General features: G+C 42.0%; 1 pseudogene; it reads left to right on the forward strand.

Moving 5' to 3' along the window:
• The window catches only part of LOC124788584, a 66,147-nt pseudogene that overhangs the window by 36,101 nt on the left and 10,119 nt on the right, over positions 1-19,927 (forward strand).

Consider the following 19,927-nt stretch of genomic DNA (forward strand, 5'->3'; position numbering starts at 1 on the left):
ATTAAATAAAAAATGGCAACTTTTGAATCTTGCCATTCTTCCGGATAAATTTCTGTGGACGCCGCCTATCGCAGGTTGTAACAGGGAATGAGTGCGCAAAGGTCCTGCTAATATACTCAGTGCTGGCCACCCCTTTACTATGAGCTTTTTTCTTGCCATCAGTCTTCTGGCTGGTTTGATGTGGCCCGCCACGAATTCCTCTCCTGTGCCATCCTCTTCATCTCAGAGTATCACTTGCAACCTGCATCCTCAGTTATTTGCTGGATATATTCCAGTCTCTGTCTTCCTCTACAGTTTTTGCCCTCTAGAGTTCCCTCTAATACCATAGAAGTCATTCCCTCATATCTTAATAGATGTCTTACCATCCTGTCCCTTCTCCTTGTCATTGTTTTCCACATATTTCTTTATTCTCCGATTCTGCGAAGAACCTCCTCATTCCTTACCTTTTCGCACCAACTAGTTATCAACATTCGTCTATAGCACCACATCTCAAATGCTTCGATTCTCTTCTGTCCCGGTTTTCCCACAGCTCATGTTTCACTAACATACAATGCTGTACTCCAGACGTACGTTTTCAGTATTTTCTTCCTCATATTAAGGGCTACGTTTGATAATAGAAAGACTTCTCTTGGCCAGGAATGCCCTTTTTGCCGTTGCTAGTCTGCTTTTGCTGTCCTCATTGCTCCGTCCATTATTAGTTATTTTACTGCCTAGGTAGCAGAATTCCTTAACTTCATCTACTTAGTGACCATTAATTCTGATATTTTCTCTCTGTTCTCATTTCTGCTACTTCTCATTACTTTCGTATTTCTTCGATTTACTCTCAATCCATACTCTGTACTCATTAGATTGTTCATTCCGTTCAGCAGATCATGTAATTCTTCTTCACTTAAATGCAGGATAGCAATGTCATCAGCGAATGGTATCATTGATATCCTTTCCCCTTGAATTTTAATTCCGCTCCTGAACATTACTTTTATTTCCATCATTGCTTCTTCGATGTACAGATTGAACAATAGGGGGAAAGATTACATCCCTGTCTTACACCCTTTTTAATGCGAGCACTTCGTTCTTGGTCGTCCACTTTTATTATTCCCTCTTGGCTCTTGTACATATTGTATATTACCCGTCTCTCTATATAGCTTACCCCGATTTTTCTCAGAGTTTCGAACATCTTGCACCATTTTAGATTGTCGAACGCTTTTTTTTCAGGTCGGCAAATCCTATGAACATGTCTTGATTTTTCTTTAGTCTTTCTTCCATTAGCAACCGCAACGTCAGAATTGCCTCTCTGGTGCCTTTACCTTTTCTAAAGCCAAACTAATCGTCATATAGCTCATCTTCAATTTTCTTTGCCATTCTTCTGTGTATTATTCTTGTCAGCAACTTGGATGTATGAGCTGTTAAGCTGATTGTACGATAATTCTCGCACTTGGCAGCTCTTGCAGTCTTCGGAATTGTGTGGATGATATTTTTCCGAAAGTCGGATGTCATGTCGCCAGACTCATACATTCTACACACCAACGTGGATTGTTTTGTTGCCACTTCCCCCAATGAGTTTAGAAATTCTGAGAGAATGTTATCCATCTCTTCTGCCTTATTTGATCGTAAGTCCCCCAAAGGTCTTTTAAGTTCTGATTATTATACCGAATCCGCAATCTCTTCCAAATCGGCTTCTGTTCCATCATATCATACAAATCTTCCCCCTCACAGAGGTTTTCAATGTATTCTTTCTACTCATCCGCTCTCTTCTGCTTTTAGCTTTGGAATTCCCGTTGGACTCTACTATGAGCTACGTAAGTCCAAAACGTGTACCTCAGCTGACATGACGGTTGGCATGGGCGTAAGTAGCACTACCATTGTGTGTGTGTGTGTGTGTGTGTGTGTGTGTGTGTGTGTGTGTGTGTGTGTGTGCGCGTGGAGGGGGGGGGGGGTGTTTTTTTCCCTAAGGGAACAACTGCTGGGGTCATCGGTCCCTACATTTATACACTACTTAAACTAACTTACTCTAAAAACAACACACACCCATGCCAGAGGGAGGACTCTAACCTTAGACGGGAGGGGCTGCGCAAACCGTGACATGGCGCCTCAAACGGCGCAGCCAATCCGCGCCGCTGGCACCGCCATTATAAAACAGAGAGACAGACTGGTCCTTTAGACCGATGGGTCGCGGTACAAAGTAGATTAAACTTGATGGGTACGATTGCATTGAAAACCTGTTTCTCAACGAGGCGCCATCAGAAAAGACTGACGTTTTCTTTAAGTTTATCAATAATGATGTAGGATTATGCAATGGGCCGTTGTAAGTGACGAAGGTATGACAACTACTGTGATGAGAATTTATGAGGAGCTGTCTAAACATGTAACTGTAGCCCTATAATAACGTTTGATCTCTATTAAAGGTGACAATTTAGTGGTATGTATGAATGTAGACTTTCCTGAGGTTTACTGGTGATGAATGTTTGTTGGTTCTCTTGCCGGGTAGCAGCATTGAGGTACGAGAATTATGAAGAGGACGCTCGTCGAACATCGCGTTATCTCAATACTTCCATCCAGTTGCAAACCAGAGTGCTTTTTAAAAACGTAATGACTTGCTTTCACCGCAGGCACACCGTACGTAGACGGCAATTGGTTATATGGAGAGACTGTTAAAAAAATAGTGGCTTCTAGAAAATTTTATCTAATTGCAAGACGACCTACAGAGAATCAAACACTTGGTGCAGGCATTTGCAGATGACCCTCAATGTTAAAAAATATAACGTATACCGGAAAAAAGCGTAAAAAACCTCTAATGATTACACGATTGCCGAACAGACACTGCAAGTAGTAAGAGCCATTAAATATTGGGGGGGGGGGGGGGGAGTATGGTTCAAATGGCTCTGAGCACTATGGGACTCAACATCTGAGGTCATCAGTCACCTAGAACTTAGAACTACTTAAACCTAACCAACCTAAGGACACCACATACATCCATGCCTGAGGCAGGATTCGAACCTGCGACCGTAGCGTCGGGGGGTATGTGTACGAAACAATTTAAATTGGAGCCACCATATGAAACTAGTCCTTGGAAAGGTTGATGCTAGAATAAGATTCATTGGAAGAAATCTCAGGAAGTGTAGCCCACACGAGATAGCTGTAGCTTACTAAACCTAATACTTGAGTCTTTAAAGACAGTACCGCCATTAGACTGTTGTTTATCTACGGTGTTACATTTACACTTACACAATAATGATTTCGCCTTCAAAGTGCCATTATCAATTGTTTTAAGTGTTATAAATTGCCTAAGATGGTAATTTTTAACACTTAAAACACTTGATAATGGCACTTTGAAGCCGAAATCAATATTGTGTAAGTGTAAATGTAACACTGTAAATAAACAAGTCTAATGGCGGTACTGACTTTAAAGAAATATATTGTAACTGTGGTCCCGCATTATGAAAAAATTATTAAATGATAGTTGAGTATTGTGCGTCAGTCTAGGACACGTACCGTATAGGATAGACAGAGAAAATAGAAAAAATCCAAAGGAGAGTAGCGCGTTTTGTCACAGATTTGTTTAGTAAGTGCGAAAGTGTTATGGTGATGCTCGTCCAACTCCGCTGACTGACACTAAAACATGCGCTATGCATCATGGCGTGGTTTAGTGTTACGATACTGAGGGCACACGTTCTTAGCAGACTGAAAGAATATTTTGCTTCCTCCTACGTCTAACGAAAAGACAAAGTAAAATCAGATTTGAGCTCATGTAGAGACTTACCAAAAACCGTTCTTACTGCACACCATTCATTAGTGGAGCATAAAGCAGAGTAAATGACAATGGCATAAAAAGTGCCCTCCAGTGGTGAGTGTACACCCTCATGACAAAAGTCATGGGATAGCGGTATTTACATATACAGATGGCGGTATTAAAAAAAGAAAAGGAGTGGGTTGGCGGAGCTGTCATTTGCGCTATGGCGATTCATGTGGAACTATTTCCGGCGCGATTATTGCGGCACGATGGGAAGTAACAGACAATGAACGTAGAATGGTAGTTGAAGTTGAAACATCCCCTTCGAAAAATTAGTGAATTACTGTGCTGGTAAACCTCTTACGTTATTTGATTTTCAAACAGCTGAGCTGAACTGAATGTACTCAGACATTTCTCTCTTTACTTATTCTGATCAACACTAAAGTGACACACAATATTTTTAGCGCAACGCAATCTGACTTTCAATAATCCCTACAAAAGAATGGCCCTGACTAACAATAACGTATACCTTTCATGAATCACTTACCTCACAACAATCTTCGTTACTCGAACCACTGCAATACAGCGAGCGCCAATACTGCCAGCTAAATAAAAGATTCTAACTACTGAAGGCACTAAATACTGATAGGCATAATTAGCAAATGAAAGATTTTGATATAGAACAAACAGCCCAACACTACAATAGCGAATATTCCAACAATACGTCCAACCAGCCACAGACTGCACACAGCACAGTCAGTGATTTTCATACAGAGCGCTACCTGGCGTTACCAACATAAAAACCTAAACAGCCTACTTACACCTAAGCAACCTACTAACAAAGTTAGACCCATGAGACAGTCCATTTCGGAAATCGTTAGGGAATTAAATATACCGAGATTCACAGTGTCAAGAGTGTGCCGAGAATACCAAATTTTAGGCATTACCTCTCACCACGCACAATACGTGGCCGATGGACTCCATTTAAGGACTGAGAGTAGCAGCCTTTACGTAGAGTTGCCAGTGATAACAAACAAGCAACACTGCGTCAACTGCAGAAATCAATGTAGGACGAACGACAAAGGTATCCATTAGGAGAGTGTGGCGAAATTTGGAATTAATACTACGGCAACAAACGTCTCACGTGAGTGCCTTTGCCAACAGCACAACATGGCCTGCAGCCCCTCTCTCGCCCACGTGACCATACCGTTTGGACCTTAGGCGACTGGAAAACCGTGGCCTGTCAGATGAATCCCGATTTAAGTCAGTAAGGGCTGACGGTAGGGTTCGAATTTGGCGCAGACCTGTCTAAGCCATGGTCCCAATTTGTCAACAAGCTGTGGAAGCTGATGGTCGCTCCATGATGGAGTTGACTGTGTTTACATGGAATGGAAAAAAATGGCTCTAAGCACTATGGGACTTAACATTTCAGGTCATCAGTCCCCTAGAACTTAGAACTACTTAAATCTAACTAACCTAAGGACATCACACACATCCATGACCGAGGCAGGATTCGAACCCGCGAAGGTAGCAGCAGCGCGGTTCCGGACTGAAGCGCCCTGAACCGTTCGGCCATAATGGCCGGTACATGGAATGGACTGGGTACTCTGGCCAATTGAACCTATCATTGACTGGAAATATTTATACTCCGCTACTTGGAGACCATTTGCACCCATTCATGGATTTCGTTCCCAATTCGACATATCACTAGGCCACAGTTGTTCGTCATTAGTTTGAAGAATATTCTCGACAGTTATAGAGAATTATTTTGCCATCCAGATCGCCCGACATGAATGCCCACGAACATTTACGGGAAACAATCGAGAGGTCAGTTGGTGCACAACATCCTGCACCGGCAACACTTTTGCAATTACGGGCGGCTACAGAGGCAGCTTGGCTCAATATTTCTGCAGGAACTACTTGAGTCCATACCACGTACAGTTGCTGCACTACACTGGGCAAAAGGAGGGCGGATACGATATTAGGAGGGATCCCATGACTTTCTTCTCGTCAGTGTTTATAGACACCTTTCTCTCACTCTACGCAGTGCACAAACATCACCAATTTTGGTGGTAAGCACCCTCGGCGACGCACCGCACAGTGGCTTGCAGAACCTATATGTAGACGGAATTAGTAAGCTGGAACGCCGGCAACAGGTTGGAAGCAGGCCACGGCATCAACAGGCTACCCACGCGCCACCTGCCACTGTTCGTGAGCTCTCCTCGCCACAACAGGTCGGTGGGCGTCGCTGCCAGCAACTCGTTCCCAACCTCACCAGTGGACGATGAACGTTGGAGAAGGGATTCGCGCTGACCGCTACATCTACCCGCATCACATTGCGTTATTCCGCGTGTTACACACTTCATTCTCGAAAGGCTTGTGGAAGAGGAACGACTGTCTCGGGGCTTGCCTTCGCACCAGAGTCGATTGTTACGTGGGTTGGACAAAATACGAAAACTCATATAACAAACTGCAGGGCCATCAATAAATTATCAGTCCGAAGACTGGTATGAGGCAGTTCTTTATGGTTGTGTATCCCTTGCAAGCTGCTTTATCTCTCCATAACATCTGTATGTAGGCTGTTTAGGTTTTTATGTTGGCAACTCCACGTTGCGCTCTGTATGAAAATCACTGACGGGCTGTGTGCAGTCTGTGGCTGGTTGAACGCATTGTTGGAATATTCGCTAATGTAGTGTTGGGTAGTTGGATGTGAACAGCCAGTAGTGTTGGGCTGTTGGAGGTGAGCCGTCAGCAGTAGTGGATGTGGAGAGAGAGATGCCAGAGTTTTGAGAGGTTACTATAAGCGGACGATCTTCACGTGTGTCCGCCAGAAAAAGGAAATTTGTAAAGATGGATGTCATGAATTTTTATATATATATATATATATATATATATATATATATATATATATATATATATATATATATATATATGATGACTTTGGAACGTTATTAAGGTAAATACATTGTTTGTTCTCTATCAAAATCTTTCATTTGTTAATTATGCCTATCAGTAGTTAGTGCCTTCAGTAGTTAGAATCTTTTATTTAGCTGGCAGTATTGGCGCCCGCTGTATTGCCGTAGTTCGAGTAACGAAGATTGTTCTGAGGTAAGTGATTCATGAAAGGTATACGTTATTGTTAGTCAGTTTCATACTACTTGCCTACTGCAACCTGCATTCATTTGAAACTGCATTCCGTAGTCAACGCTTGCTGACCTCGTACAATTTTTACACTCCACACTTCCTTCTATTACCCTAAGTAACGGTTCTTTGACGTTTTAGAATGTGTCCTATAAACTGATCCCTTGTTTTAATCAGTTCGCATGATCAAACTTTTTGCTACGGCTCCTCATTTCGAAATTTGTCACGTTTCTTTCCTTGCGAGTAATAAATTGTAATTAATAAAGAGGCAAAGTGCTCAAGATATTAAAGTACCGTAGCAAAGAACTGTAAGGTAACCAGAGATATGACGCAGTGTACGTCATAACGTACTTAACTAGTTTCTTTTGTAAAAATATGAATGCAATGAAACAATGTAAAATCATTTACTACTTCTCCTCTAGCGATTCCTGCTGAGACTGCTCATTGTTGATTCATGTAAGTATGTTCAAGTTGAAAATATGATTACAAAGAAAAGTATTACTTAGTCCTCTGCATTATTTAAAGATCATGAGTCATATTCTATTTTTAAATTTTTACTAAAAGCGGCCTTTACCATTGCAATAACTCTAGCTATCGTGGGACCAAGTTTTGGTCGGCTTCACCAACAATTAGTGAGTTACATTTACCTGCGAAACCGAATCTGCATCTCTTTCAGATTACATTAAAGAAGTCCGATAGTTTTTCTACAGGCGACACTTGAACTTCGGCTAAGAATGGACCCGTTTGGCACAAAAGACGATAACTTTCATACTGCAATGTAAGAAAAGTAGTGTGAAAGGGTTTAATAATATCCGGATTTGAGAAATATTTTTACTCCATCGAGTCATGAAATATCCTCATATCGCAGTTATATTCACACAGGAAACCGATGTAACTAAATAAAATACCTAAAGTCTTCCCCCACTTAATGTAATAAAGAAATAATAAAATCATTACTTTTATTTTTATTTTATTTACCCATACTCACCAATTCGATTCAGTACGTCTACACTAATTATTCAGTCTATCTACGCAATCTTCAGCATTCTTTTGTAGCACCACATTTCCGACTTTGTTTTCGTCTTGTTTTAAATTTTAGAGCGCAAATTTCACCTTCGCAGCAGACTACCCTCCAGATAAATGGCTTCAAAAAACACTCCCTACCGCTTAAATTTATATGTGATGTTCATAATTTCATCTTCTGAGAGGGATTTTTCTTATTACTACCAGTTTGCATTTGACAGTTTCCATTCATCGGCCATTATCAGTTATTTTGCTGTCCAAATAACAAAACGTATTGACTACTTTTAGTGTCAAATATCCAATCTAACTCTCTCAGTAATGGCTGATTTCATTCTAACACATTCCATTACTCCCTCTTATGTTGATATTCATCTTATACCCTCTTTCCAAGACACTATTCATTCCTTTCAATTACTAAGGTCCTTTGACGACTGAGAATCACAGTGTTACTGGCAGCTTTAATTCTGTTTTCTCCTCGGTTTCCTTTACTGCTTGCCCGAGGAATAGCTAGTGTAATATCGGGAACAGGTTATTACTCTATCTCATTCTCTTCCCAACTTTTGCGTCTCTTTCGTACGCTTTCATTCATTCATTCACCCCAGTGAAACCACTTGTTTCCACAATTCACACTGTACCCCACAACTCACTAACCTACGACAATTCCTGCACTTCTACCCACGGTCATATTTTACGTCTTTAAACAAATATAATAAAATTTCAGGATATTACACACGAGAAAGACCACACTACAAACTTCCAGTAAATTAACTCCTTCATTTTGCGAATAAAACATCCATAAAATTAGCTTCTCAGACGGCATAAATTATACCATATGGAGTTCACTTAAATTTGACAAGCATTCATTGAATCTGTTTTACAATATTATTCAGACAACAGCTCCATAAACTTTGATATTAAATACATTCCGCCTTAACATGATGGAGATGCCTTCCAAAGTATTGTAATTTAATGATCAGGTCATTTTATCCTCGGTTATCTGTTCTACAAAACGAAGTACCTTAGTGTATAATTTGGTTCATAGGGCACAGTTTTTATCTATCGGACAAAAGCAGTTATAAGAACAAGAACAACTTTTATAATCACAACATGTGTTAAGGTAAAGTAATTTCATACTAAAATTTATGCAGCTGTTATATGGAAAAGACTGTAAATCAGATTCATTGTCAGATGTAAGTGAACTCCACATTGACTAATTACCGCTACCCGAAAAGTTACTTTTATGAATGTGCAACTGTACTCATTTAAGTCGTGTTCTCATGACTTTAATTTAAATGTTTGTAAGACTGTCAGTTTATATGTATGACCGGAAGAAAATTTAAGGCAACGTCCCCTGCCCTAGAGCTATTTCTTGGCTGGCTAGCACTTACATATTCGAAACTTTTTGAGCCCAGTTCTCACTTGATGCTCCGATTAGGTATAGGTTTTATTGATACCGTGAAAGTTGTTTTACACGTTCTAATTTTTGATGAGTGACATCTTGCAGTTTTTGTATTTTTTCAATGTTCCAAGTTTTGTAGTCTGATAATGTATGAAAATCTCCTCTAGATCCTATGTTTCCTTAATCTTAATTGCCAATCTTATAATGGCGGTAGCCCAAACGACACTATAAACAAATACTTATATTAAGCGCTCTATATTGCTTTATTCGCAAAATATTCACAATGGTCGCACTCATTTAGGAAATTTATTTCCTTCATTACTATCTACATCATTATCTTACTAAGAACATGAAAGCTTTATGACAGGATACAGCTTAGCCTCCCTTAGTTAGAGAACAACAAATGTCAAAAACATGGACACTATCTGTCTCATGTACCTACCAATAAAACACTTATAAAATATACATATACACAGTAAAGAAAGATTTTTTGTTAAATTGCTCTACCAAGCATAAAACTTCAAATGAAAGGGCTTCTGAATTAGAAGTGTACTGAAAGAAACTACAAAACATTTAAAAAGTACCTATCAGTTAACTGCACTCGCGGTAACGGTTTGCGCGAGCCGCTGTGGCCGCGCGGTTCTAGGCGCTTCGGTCCGGAAGCGCGCTGCTGCTACGTTCGCAGGTTCGAATCCTTCCTCGGGCATGGATGTGTGTGATGTCCTTAGATTAGTTAGGCTTAAGTAGTTCTAAGTCTAGGGGACTGATGACCTCAGATGATAAGTCCCATAGTGCTTAGAGCCATTTTAATTTTGGTTTGCACTTGTCTACATGCGAGAGTAAGCGCACAAACACCCCCACCCACATACAAACAGATATGCACTTCACAGAACGCCATGTCTCCGCAATATCCTTTCTTTCAGGAGTGCTAGTTCTGCAATGTTTGCAGGAGAGCTTCTGTGAAGTCTGGAAGGTAGGAGACGAAGGTACCGGCAGATGTAAGGCTGTGAGGAGGGGGCGTGAGTCATACTTGGGTAGCTCAGGTGGTAGAGTACTTCCCCGCGAAAGGCAAAGGTCCCGAGTTCGAGTCTCGGTCCGGCACACAGTTTTAATCTGCCAGGAAGTTACATATCACCGCACACCTCCGCTACAGAGTGAAAATCTCATTCTATGCACTTCATAGTTTGTACCTCTCACAAGACAGAAACTGTGTCTAAACAGATCACCAGAGTACTTTTAGTAACAATATCACACAGAAATTTTTCAGGGAAAGCGCACCAAAATCATTGTTAATCAAAATAACCGGAGCCTTCTGAGCAGAAGGCAACAGATGATAACGTTACATTAGAATTGCACTTCTTCAGTGGAACAACAAAAGAATTTAGAACCTTTTTTTCTGACTGGGGAGGTGGTTTTGAGAATGATCAAGGGAGAAGGGAGGGGTGCGTAGAGCTCCATCGCGGTCCAGTAGGAGTGAAGAGTTAGCCTCCGATGACTTTGACGACGACAGAGCGTTGAATGCGATCCCTTCTTATTTTTTAAATCGATGAATTACGTGTCAGGAAAGAAGTTGCTCGTGAATTTTCGCCAATTCGGGCATTCTTCCGTGACTTACCAAGAGGACCCCTACTAATTAGCAAAAAGAATGCAGTGCATCTTCTTTATCTTTAGACTCATCAACGGGAAACGATCTACTGATAAGCCAGAATGGCTTATGTTGAGACTAATGTTGTCACACAGCCGTGTGTGACGTCATGAGCAGAACGAAGAATTTGGTCCGTTTGTGCGCATGCGTGTCGGGCCCCTCGGAAGCCGTGCGGTCAAGGTTGGGTGTGACGTCACTAGGAGGGTAACTCCAGGCAGCCGAGTCAGAGGCCGCAGCATCGGCGGAGTCCACACGCGAGGTCTATATGGAGGTGTGCTGCGTACTAATTGTAACACCCGGATTACTCATTGAGATACGGTGGCAAATTATTCTGTTGTTACTTTTTTAATTCTGCTTCAAATATTCTATGATTTGTATCTTTCTTCATAACATTCGCTCTCCCTATGACCTGGTAGCCCCATATGATCGCAATAGAAAAATACACTCACAGATAGAAGTATAATAATTAAGTACCGACTGAATTGAATACACTAACGGAAGAAAATCGCAACACCAAAAAAGTAATTTATGTAGAGTAACGAAATTTCAGGAATACATTTGTCTTGAAACTTCCTGGCAGATTAAAACTGTTTGCCGGACCGAGACTCGAAGTCGGGACCTGCCTTTCGCGGGCGAGTGCTCTACCATCTGAGCTACCCAATCACGACTCACGCCCCGTCCTCACATCTTTACTTCTGCCAGTACCTCGTCTCCTACCTTCCAAACTTTACAGAAGCTCTCCTGCGTACACCCCCTAGGCTGTCGCTAAACGATGTCTCCGCACTATCCTTTCTTTCAGGAGTGCTAGTTCTGCAAGGTACGCAGGAGAGCATCTGTAAAGTTTGGAAGGTAGGAGACGAGGTACTGGCAGAAGGAAAGCTGTGAGGACGGGGCGTGAGTCGTGCTTGGGTAGCTCAGATGATAGAGCACTTGCCCGCGAAAGGCAAAGGTCCCGAGTTCGAGTCTCGCTCCGGCACTCAGTTTTAATCTGCTAGGATGTTTCATATCAGCGCACACTCCGCTGCAGAGTGAAAAACTCATTCTGGATACATTTGTCTTGGTTACATTTTTAAGTGATTAACACTGCAAGATCACAGATTAAAATAAGAGCAATACAAACCATAGCAAATGTGAAATGCTGATACAGTAATAACCGGTGTAACCGCCAGACGGTTGACTGAAAGCATGCGGAAGTGCATGCATTGTACTGTACTGGTATAGAGCAGTTGGGTTACAACAGCGGTATTTGGGAGAGCGTTATCCTATTGGAAGATACCTCCTGGCATGTTATTCATGTGGGGCAGCACGACAGATCGAATCGCCATCCTGATGTACAAATTTGCAGTCACGATGAGTGGGGTAACCACGAGAGTGTTCCTGCTGTCATACGAGATCCCATCCTGGACCATGACTTCATCTACATCTACATACATACTCCGCAATCCACCATACGGTACGTGGCGGAGGGTACCTCGTACCACAACTAGCATCTTCTCTTCCTGTTCCACTCCCAAACAGAACGAGGGAAAAATGACTGCCTATATGCCTCTGTATGAGCCATAGTCTCTCTTATCTTTGTGGTCTTTCCGAGAAATGTAAGTTGGCGGCAGTAAAATTGTACTGCAGTCAGCCTCAAATGCTGGTTCTCTAAATTTTCTCAGTAGCGATTCACGAAAAGAACGCCTCCTTACCTCCAGAGACTCCCATCCGAGTTGCCGGCCGGTGTGGCCGTGCGGTTAAAGGCGCTTCAGTCTGGAACCGCGTGACCGCTACGGTTGCAGGTTCGAATCCTGCCTCGGGGATTGATGTGTGTGATGTCCTTAGGTTAGTTAGGTTTAATTAGTTCTAAGTTCTAGGCGACTGATGACCTCAGAAGCTAAGTCGCATAGTGCTCAGAGCCATTTGAACCAGTTTTGAGCCATCCGAGTTCCTGAAGCATTTCCGTAACACTCGCGTGATGATCAAACCTACCAATAACAAATCTAGCAGCCCGCCTCTGAATTGCTTCTATGTCCTCCCTCAATCTGACCTGATAGGGATCCCAAACGCTCGAGCAGTACTCAAGAGTAGGTGGAATTAGTGTTTTCTAAGCGGTCTCCTTTACAGATGAACCACCTCTTCCCAAAATTCTACCAATGAACCGAAGACGACTATCCGCCTTCCCAACAACTGCCATTACATGTTTGTCCCACTTCATATCGCTCTGCAATGCTACTCTCAAATATTTAATTGGCGTGACTGTGTCAAGCGCTACACTACTAATGGAGTATTCAAACATTACGGGATTCTTTTTCCTATTCATCTGCATTAATTTACATTTATCTATATTTAGAGTTAGCTGCCACTCTTTACACCAATGACAAATCCTGTCGAAGTCATCTTGTATCCTCCTACAGTCACTCAACGACGACACCTTCCCGTACACCACAGCATCATCAGCAAACAGCCGCACATTGCTATCCACCCTATCCAAAACATCATTTATGTAGATAGAAAACAACAGCAGACCTACCACACTTCCCTGGGGCACTACAGATGATAGCCTCAACTTCAGGTGTAGGTCCAGTGTGTCGAGCACACAGATGGGTTAGTTGCAGGTCCTCGACTGGCCTCCTTTTAACCAACACACGACTATCACTGGCACCCAGGCAGAATCAGCTTCCGTCAGAAAACACAAGACTTCCACCCAATTAGCTCTCGCTTGACACCACTGAAGTAGCAAATGGCGGTGGTTTGGGGTCAGTGGAAAGCTTGCTGCTAAATGTCTGGCTAGGAGCTGTCGTTGAAGTAACCGATTTGTAACACCTGGTTGTGCCACTGCGGTGCCAACTGCTGCTCAAATTGCTACCGCAGATGCAGTACGATACATCAGAGCCATACGCAGAACGTGACGGTCTTCCCTCTCGCTAGTGCCACGTGGCCGTCCGGAACCCAGTCTTCTTACTACATTTCCGTGACCGCTGCTGCTAGCAATCATGAAAAGTGTGTAAATTCCAAGTCTTTCTGCAATATCGCAGAAGGAACATCCAGCTTTTCGTAGCCCTATTAGGCGACCTCGTTCGTACTCAGTAACATTTTGATAATGTCGCCTTTGTCGCCTTAAAGGCATTCCTGATTAACATCAACTCACTTCATCCAGTCATCTAAGGCGCACAAGCGCCACGCTTATGCGACTGGTAGCACGAAACACGAATATACATCATATTTCACACGTAACAGCACACCTACCAACTCCTTCTTGGCGTTGCGATGTTTTTTTCCGTCAGTTTAGTTAGTACCAAAGGTTACTGGCTGATATTTTTAACACGCAACGAATAAAACAAAAGGGAGAGGGACGCAATAATGTAATTGAATTAGTACTTGCTGTTTGATCTTGAACAGATAATGCACTTCCTGGTACTTACATAGCCCACTGATCCGATTTTCTTTCGAGAATTTTGAGTTTTGACTGACTACACGAGGAAAAAGTATTTGATCTTAAATGACCACGTTATTTATTTAACTTGGAAAAACATAAATGACGTCATTAGCAAAAGTATCTTACCCCGTTCCAGTTAATAGCACTATGGGACTTAACATCTGAGATCATCAGTCCCCTAGAACTTAGAACTACTTAAACCTAACTAACCTAAGAACATCACACACATCCATACCCGAGGCAGGATAGGAACCTGCGACCGTAGCATTCGCGCGGTTCCAGACTGAAGCGCCCAGAACCGCGGCTGGCTACTCACTCTTTATCGTGGCATAATTCGTTCTGTATTGGATTATGAGTGCTCTTTATGTAGAAATATCTCGACATCATTACTAAGCAAAATCGACATCCTGCAATACCGAACCATACGAATCTGCCATGCGAAAATGAATTTTACACCTGTAAAAGTGTTTTTGGTGGAGGCAAGGGATACGCTCCTTAAATTTCGGAGAACTTTCTTAGCTCAGTAGGTCGTACTTAATGGAGCAGCACAACAAGTACATTCTCTCCTTCATACTCTTAACTACGAGTACTTCATTCAGGAAACGGGTACGTCGGTAGGATTCGAAGCAGTAGGGAACCTTCGTTAGGTCAAAGTTACAGACAACAACGATGTTACCCCTCGACCTAAAAGATGCTTTATTGATAAAGATGTGGAGTCAGACAAAAAAATTAGCTTCGAGTGTAATAATAACGCTGTACTTAGGTCGAATACTTAAGTTGTCGCATTACGTTAGGTCGCTTATGTTACATTAAATCATAACCAGTTGAGTTACATTTCGCCGCCACTGTGACGGGATTAGTGAACGTTATTTTTGATTACTACTACACTATAAAACGTTTCCGTCAGCTGTTAGTGGTACAATGTGTTAACAGTTCGTATTACGTACGACTGCATTCTGAACAATGTAGGAGGCGCTCTCATGGTTATGCCAAAGTTTTTGATCGCTATCAGAAGTTACAGCGTGATTCTTTTCTTCTATGCAAGCTACAAGTTTTGAAACAAATGTGCTATTGTGGAATGGGAGGAGTTATCTCGATGAAACTCTTGCTTTCAAATTTAATTTTGCTATAATCTTTTCATTTTATGTCATTATATAAATTGTAAAAGACAATTTTTATGCACTTCTTAACTAAAATCAAGATTAAATAAATATAATGAAGTTATCTTTCTTATGGTGTAGTAATGACGGTCATTGTCATTATTTATAAAATATAAAGGATAATTTACATCAAATTCCGTAATAGAATATCTGTTTTACACGCTTTAGTAAAATTATCCAAATCTATACAAAATTTGATACAAGATGATTGTGACTGGTCAGCGTCCGTTATTACTGCAATGAATACATTTTAACAAAGGGGAATATTTCAATATCTCAAAAAAAAAAAAGAACACCTCTACGTTCATGATGTATTAGATATTTCACAAAGGAGAATACATATGTGAGGACAAAGCTTTAGTTTATCGTTGGACATCGTCACCTTTGCGTAACCTGTATTTTTTAGAAAATTGAAAATTGTTCTGTACAAGGGATAGTTTCGGCGAACTAAATTTTATGGAGATCTCTTTCGCTGAATGTCTTGATTTTTCTGCTGAAGTTCTTACCTATATCGTATTTATAGCGTTTAAGAGATGATTATTGAAAGTAAATATCAGAGAGTAATATTTCCAGAGGTTTGTAATAATTTAATGTTTTTCTGCAATTTGTTCTCCTTTTTCTTTTGTTGCGTTCCGTAAAAATTTATCTATGTGGTCCAAATTACTGTCGTAAATTTGCTTACTGACGTGTTTTTGACTAATTTTTAAATTATTTGGTTGTACTACGATCATTGCTTGTTTCCCTTTAACGTTAATTGGAACTAAGGCAAAAGGTAATGAAGTGTTTCTGAAAAGAGGATAGAATATGCTTCTAGTATGTTGAAATTATTTTACACAGGTAGAATTTAACGTAAATCTGAGTCTTAATTTTTACTGCTGAGAGGAAAAGAAGTAAGATGATGACGACGAAGGGAAACGGTCTATCAATGACCCATATAAATATACTACAATATTATTGTATTCTGATTTGTTGACTTGTACTATGATTACAAACTCAGTGTAAATTTCACAGCTTTTGTCTACCAGAGCTTAAATTTATTCTTCATATGAGCATCTGCTTCAGAAAGTCGTAGCCGAAAGTGGCAGTTGTAAAATCAGTTTCATATGAAAAATGAACTGTACGAATTCGAATGGGCATTCATTCGTATCTTAGTCACGCTGTTACACGAGGTCTTCAGCATGACAAATCAACTGTACGTGACAACGTTTCCGAGCCACAGCGCCCATTTACAAATTGTTGTGCATGCCGACTCTTGTGCTTCATTCAGGGTTCATTGCTGGTACATCATTTTTAAAACGGAGAACAGTAGTTTCAAACAATATTTCGAGAATTGCGTTTTCCAGGATTATTGCCTGTAGACATGTCGTCTTCTGCAAATTCTCACGTTACGGCTAAGAGAAATTAACCACGCTCTTTACAGCAATACAAAGTGAAATCTAACTCTAGCTTCCCAAAATTTCTGTATACCGGGTGGTTATAATTAAACTTTCCCTATTTAACACATTGTAACACGGAAAATAATTACCGTACGAGTACCAAACTTGGTAGCATTAATGTCCAGAGTATGGAGTGCACGATTTCCATGCGTCACATAGCTACCGTCCAGGTCTATCTGCGAACACCAGGTGCCGTGATCAGTAATCGTGATTCATAGTCTCACACGCCTGACCAGTCGCAGTGCACTTGTTGACGTTTCATCATGAGCTTGGACAAAAGAAGGGCATTTTTGGTGGAGCTCTACTATCAAAACAGTAATGCTGCAGCTGCTCTTCGAGAATATCATAGTCCGAAAGTATTGCGGAAGGGTCCTCTTTCTCCACCTGCTGTGTGGAGCATGATGAAGTAGTTCGAATCAACTGGAGAACTGGGCGTCGCTCCGGGAAGAGGCCGACGACCGGTTGTACCACTGGTGGTTGATGAAATCGCTGTTGCTATGGCAGACAACGCTGCGCGCAATTCCCGAACATCAGGCAGTGCGCGTGCTGTGTCACGACAGTTGAACATCCCTTTATCCACTGCTTCGAACCATACTCAAATGGTATCCGTACAAATTCTATATCAACGACTTGTTGACTTCGGTCTCCACATTCTCGGAAGGATTTAAGTTGACGAGGGCTGACCCTGGACCATCCTACGGACAGACGAAGCTCATTTTTCTCTGACGGGTGGGATGAACACACACAATTGTCGAGCGTGGGAATCTTCACCTCCAGTCACTGTGCGTGAAGTTCCTCTGTGTGGTCAACGTGTCACCGTATGGTGTGACTTCGTGGCTACGTTCATCATTGTCCCATTCTTTTTTGAACAGTTTAGCGATCGAGGACCAAAGACATGCAGTGTCACTGGCCAGCGTTACTGCTATGTGCTTCGCCAGAATGTCCTACCTCTCCTACAGGAAAGAGACGCATTGAACTCAACAGTTTTCATGCAAGGTGGGGCCCCACGCACATCCCTCGTAAAGTTCACCTGCTTCTCCGAAACAAATTTGGAAACGATTGAATTATCAACCGATCACTTCCAACCGCTTGGCCGGCACTATCACCTGATATTGATCTCCCTGGTCTCACTCCCTGCGCCGGCCGCAGTGGCCGTGCGGTTCTAGGCGCTACATTCTGGAACCGAGCGACCGCTACGGTCACAGGTTCGAATCCTGCCTCGGGCATGGATGTGTGTGATGTCCTTAGGTTAGTTAGGTTTAAGTAGTTCTAAGTTCTAGGTGACTGATGACCTCAGAAGTTAAGTCGCATAGTGCTCAGAGCCATTTGAACCATTTTCACTCACTGCGATTTTTGGTTGTGGGGCTGCCTGAAGGACAGGGTTTGCAAGAGGAACATTCACACATGTGCTGATCTGAAGCGCAGCATATCAAGAGAATCCTGTGCTTACAGACTCTTCTTGACATTGATGATCGCCATATTGAGCCCCTTTTGTAGCAGTAATGATTTACCGCAGCAGCATGTTAAAAGTGTTTCAATTTAATTGATTCTGCACTATATCTGTTTCCCCAAGACCTTGACATTAGTGCTACCAAGTTCTGTCCTCGTACGGCAATTAATTTCTGTTTTATAACGTGTTAAAGAGGGAAAGTTTAACTATAGTCCAGTCCACCACCTGACAAAAAAAGTGAACCACCAGGAACTGGAGGAGGAAACGAAATGAATCTTCAGGGGTTGAGAAAATATGTGCCGTTATTTCTGTGCTTACAAATTCGAATCAACTTTACAAAGAAATTGTCAGTATGTGCTCACTTATCAGTATGAAGTAGCACCCCTCTGCCGTGGTTGCATTCACTGATTTTGTCGGGAAGCGTGCCAAAAACCCATCATATCCTCTCCTGAGAGAAGCTGGCCAAGGTTGTTGGACATTGGTTCTGGAACAGAGTTGTCGTCCGAACTGGATCCGCACATGCTATATGGGGGGAGATCTGGGAATCGTGTTGGTCTCGAGAGTGCCTCAACACCAGTCAGTTCATATGGCTCCCATACCTTAACGTTAGGAGCAACAGCGCTGCGCCTCTCCCAAAAATTGGAAGAACGGAAACTCTCCCCAGATCGCTGGCATACTGACCGACGATGGTCATCCGGGTCAGTGCAGAACCGCCATTATTCTCTTAACACAATACAATACGACACCATTCATCAGCAGTCCATGCTTCCCAGTCAAGGCACCACTCCAGATGCAGCGTTTGTGTTGTGCTGTTAACAGCAAGCTACACATGGGGTCGTGTTTCCCTAGTCCGACTACTGCCAGTCTTCGAACAGTGGTGCGAGATAACATGGATTGTCATATGGAGTCCTTTACTTATTCCCAAATGACAGGCATAGATGTGAAGGGATTACGATGTGCTTGGTCCACAACACGACGATCCTCCTGTTGTGATGATCAACGTGGTAGCCTCACTTTCACATGCTTTGCAACATCGGTTTGCTGTCATATGCGAGTGCCACACAAATCGAGTCGACCAGCTGGCCAAGCGGACACCCAAGATGAGGCCCCTTCCAAACTCTGTCAGGTGCTGACAACTGTCTCATACAAGTACGTGACTACTCTGTGTCCTCCACACTAATCATAGAACATCTGTCAGTGTTCACACCCCTTTATATACCCTACCGAGCATGGTAACAACACTTAACACGAACAACAGTTACGCACTCAGCTGGCAACTCTAATCATATACATACCCGGTGATGGTGTGTATGTGTACGAAGTTTCGTTCACGTTTGACCATATCTTCTGGGTGCTTTCTATTTTTTGGTCAGACAATGTTTTATGAGTCGGACATGCTGAAACTGAAATTTTTGCATTAAATGAGAAAAATATAGGCTGTCTCCTACATAATGCTCAACTTTAGTAGAAGCTTCGCTCTTATCTTGAAAGACTAACCTGCAGAAAGAATGTACGATTTAGAAGTCCG

This window comes from Schistocerca piceifrons, chromosome 3 (genome assembly GCF_021461385.2).
Source record: "Schistocerca piceifrons isolate TAMUIC-IGC-003096 chromosome 3, iqSchPice1.1, whole genome shotgun sequence".
Lineage (NCBI taxonomy): Eukaryota > Metazoa > Arthropoda > Insecta > Orthoptera > Acrididae > Schistocerca > Schistocerca piceifrons.